Below are 4,387 nucleotides of genomic sequence, written 5' to 3'. Positions count from 1 at the left end.
AAAGTAAAGAAGGAGAAGCAAGTGCAATGTCAATAGCTGAGGCAGTTGTATTGGGCCGAGCTAGAGTAGTGACCTCGCCATTATTTAATATACATAAATTAAGCTCATCTAACATATCATATATTTGAATACCTCGAGGCTTATTATTTTGTGAACCAAATGCTGTGTGGTGAGCATTAAAATCACCAACGACTATTAGAGGAGAAGGTAATGAATGAACAATATCTTTTAATGTATTTATTGGGAATCGGCCTCTTCTAGGTGGACAATACGCCCCCATTAAATTTATAGAATTATTACGCGAAGTTTGGATACTAATGGCTAAATTCTGTATTTTATCATTACTGTTAGTGGAAATTACTGTACACTTAATAGAATTTTTACAAAGAATGGCAACACCACCATAACCCGTGTCACTGTCTCTACGAAATAGGCATGGAAATGATTGCTATTTTTCATTCATTTTCATTCTATGAAATGATGATTTTTGTTCATATGATTTCACATGCGAAATTTCACAGGCAATGATTTTTATTCGCAGTGTTATAATGTAGCTCTTTCATATAATGTGCTACTTTTAATGAAGTATGATGAACGATTGCTAATTTGCTAAATATGAAATTTAACAATATCTGTTTCATTTTATGTCGCACAACAACAAACACACAGTTTCACAGTATGTATGCAACAATCAATAACCGCGGGACTAGTGAAAAATCATTCATTTCATCTGCCTGCTATCTAATGAAATCATACGAATCATGACAAGGAAATCTAAACCTTACACCTTTGAGCTTAAAGTTCATATTTAAAATGCCCAGTTTCGTCCGTCATCACATCTCTCGTCCCTTTCTAACACGCACATGATCAAATCATTCCTTCTTACTCGCTCGCGCGCTCGGTCGCTTGGCAGAGCTGCGCTCACGGACACCGCTCGAATGAATGAATGAAATTCATGTGATTCGTGATTTCGTTGACTGTGAAAAAATAGCAGTCTATATGTGAAGTTAAATAGCAGGTGTGATTAATGAAATTCATGTCATATGATTTTTCACCTGCTATTCATGAAATGTTCCATGCCTACTACGAAATATTTGATAACCTCTAAATCTAATTCTGTCAGAAGATTTCAGCCAAGTTTCATTTAAAACACAAATATCAACATCTAAATTAACTAAAAGTTGTGATAAAATAGGAATTTTGGGTTTTAAACTCTGTATGTTGTGCTGTAAAATAGTTAACTTTCTATCCATTCTGATTGACATTTTTAATAAACAATTCTTTAATAGTTGATGAATTGACTGGTATTACATTATCTTTTTTACAAAAACTCATTAAGGTGTCGATAATGGCTTTGAGTATAAACTCATTGTTTATTATGTCACACAAAAGATCTTTATTTCCTTTAGTAATTTTCTTGTTTTGTGATTGGTTTTGTGGTGAAGGTTGAGAAACTGTTGCTTTAGCATAAGATTTGTTGAGTGCAGGAAAAAAAGAACCTAAAGTTTGTTTATTCAATATTCGTGACTTGTTTTCTAAAATTTTTTGTTGTTTTACAGGACAAATCTTAGCTACAGCAACGTGTTCTCCTTTGCAATTGATACACAAAGGTTTGTTGACATTTGTACAGTCTTTATATGAGTGCGACTCAGAGCAAATAGAGCAAACAACATTGCGCTTACAGAATTTAGTTGTGTGACCGAAGCCAAGACACTTGAAACATTGTAACACAGGTTTAATATATTCTTCCACAGGGAGTATGCATAGACCATAACTTACTTGCTCAGGTAGAACATTACCAGCAAAGGTGACTGAGACGGTCTGCAAAGGGACGACACCTTCAGGGGTCCTCTTGGTGAATCTTCTCACAGCCAAGATCTCCTGCGAACTGATCAATTTGTCAAAAAGATGCCGGTTGCTCAATTCAGTTGGAATGAATTTGATTACTCCTGTTCGCTCTGAGTTGGAGGCAGGAATGAATGCCTTGATTTCGTGAGATGATAGAAAGGCCGAATTAGACAGTAAAGAGTTGGCGTTTTTCGGGTTATCGAAATATACAGCATACCGCAATGCATTGATTCGTTTGATTTCCTTAACACCTTTGTTGTATCTACTGAATATTGTGTTTAAGTAAATAGGATCTTTATTTCCAAATTTAATGTCATCATGAATGCTCTGAATAAAAACTGGATATACTGTCCCTGGAGAGTTCTCGGGATAACTCCGGATGTGATTCTTTTTGAAGTATGGAGCATATTTTCTGTCATCATCATCATCAGAAAGTTCACCAGTTGATGTCTTGTTTAACTTTCTTTTTTTCTGAGAATTAGCAGATCCACCACTATCAGAACCCATAGTTGCAGTTATAACTGAAATTCCCTTTAGATAAACTCAATAAACTCAAATTAAAAATCGCAGCGAAAAAAATTGAACCTCCCGCCTCGAAAGTTCGCGCCCTTTTTTTTTTCGACACAGCTGATCCATGAAATGACAGTTTTACTTTTTTATGTTGATTCATGCAAAGATGACAATGATTGTACATTTTATTACTAAGAAAGGCATTGTTTTACAAATATTAACAAACTAGTAATATTAAAATAGTACAAATTTTTCTTGTCTTCGTCTAACAGTGAACGTCATTTGGCTGAAACAACGAACGAACGATGCTATAGATTTATGGTTGGCACCAAAAAGTGTGAAAACATGGAGGACAGAGCCCCGATTACGGTAACTTTTATAACGTCTACAATCCAGACGCGTTTCTGATTCTGCGATACGATTGGTCAAAACAGCTGACGTACGCTGTTGAACGACCAATCGTATCGCAGAATCGAGAAGCGTGTCTGGATTGTTGACGTTAAAAATTACCGTAATCGGGGCTCAGTTTTTCACAGAATCGGCTCCAAATCAAAAGATTTAACATGTCGCACACCTAGATCTAAACTGAGACAACTCAAAAAAGGGCATTTTTCAGGAGGCGAAGAAAACGTATTAGGTACTACATTTTTTGTTAGGGAAGTTATGAAACTCAGTTTTATTTTGGATTATTGATAGGCTGTGAAATGACCCTGTGTATAAACTGGGTCAAAAAATCTATCCTTTTACCTTTGATCGCAGTTTTTTTAGTTGTTACATTTTAGGGGAATGACTTTGTATAAATAATAAAGTACATTTAGACTTGAATCAGTTTTGTTTGGACATTTTGAGAAAGAGTCCTCCTTTTCCACTCTTAAAATTTTTTATATCGCGCCATTTAACTTGATTCGGATTTTCGTCTACAACCAAATTAGTTGCCCACATTTTTTGCAAGATTTTAGTGTCATAAAACTTTTCAAATGTCATCTCTTCCACGTTCTTTGGTCCTCTGTATTTCAAAATTTTAAGATGTGGCTGAGTCCTCTTCCTGCACTATTAAAGTGTTTTCATTGAATGTTTCGATATCCTTAATCATCAATTTAGGAATTGTTTGAGAAAACAGTTCTTTTTTAACACGATTTGGATCAGCATAAGAGATATAAATGAAGATTTCATGACATGGTGAACATGATAGGTGTTTGAGTTTCTTCAGCCACTTTTTCTTAGCATCAGCTGATTGATATGTTTATTTATTTTTTATTTACTTATAATAGACCTTTTTTCTACATTATTTTTTATTTCTACATTATAAAGAAGGTTTTATCTCTTGTGCAGACAACAGCTTATCAGACTATACACTTGTATTACAACTACATTAGTTACTACAGTGTTTAACTTGAAGTGCCGTCGTCTGTACATTGCCATTTTAACTATCTTTACACTCTTCTCTCAAAATATTTAAAAGAAAACGACCTAGAATATTTTTTTCGGAAAATAAAAAAAATATCCACTGCAATTTTTACTTGTCCAACAATAGTAAGTTAACTCAAAACACTCTTCTCAAACACAACAGTTGAACAGTTTGAATAAAACTAACTTTATTTAGAAACAGGGATTATCATACTGTACCTGATTTTAGGTGAAACATGCAAAACTACGCGTTCTGTATAGAAAAACATTGAATTTAAATTTGTTCCAACAAAACTACGCCAACTAGAAATTCACAAGTTGATTCATCAAAACAAACTCAACTCAAAATAGTAACAAAATATAAGTTACTTTATCAAACAAAACTGGAACAAGTCAAAATGATCTGGTTGACTATTGCAGAACAATTCATCAATACTGCTACTACTCAAATTAACTCATTATATCGCACTAATAATACAATAGTGTATCAACTCAAAATCGATAATTTTTCAGAATTAACAAAAAATGTATTACTCACTTCCTATAATAGTTGCAAATTGAATAACTGTTACTGCCATAGGAGCCATTAAACTGAATTGAAATAAATATTATGTTTACAAAA

At 33.7% G+C, this 4,387-nt stretch overlaps 1 long non-coding RNA gene across 2 annotated transcripts; it reads left to right on the top strand.

Annotated features, from left to right (window-relative positions):
- The first annotated feature begins 1,083 nt into the window (after positions 1-1,083).
- On the top strand, positions 1,084-2,074 carry LOC135088275 (uncharacterized). Of its 2 annotated transcripts, none has more exons than XR_010260987.1 (3): positions 1,084-1,216; positions 1,560-1,610; positions 1,755-2,074. It is a non-coding gene; the product is annotated as an uncharacterized LOC135088275 (long non-coding RNA). The 2 variants fall into 2 exon arrangements; XR_010260986.1 differs by having other exon boundaries at positions 1,084-1,304.
- Positions 2,075-4,387: the final 2,313 nt, after the last annotated feature.

Source organism: Ostrinia nubilalis, chromosome 3, assembly GCF_963855985.1.
Source record: "Ostrinia nubilalis chromosome 3, ilOstNubi1.1, whole genome shotgun sequence".
NCBI lineage: Eukaryota > Metazoa > Arthropoda > Insecta > Lepidoptera > Crambidae > Ostrinia > Ostrinia nubilalis.
This window is presented reverse-complemented; position numbering and strand designations above follow the sequence as displayed.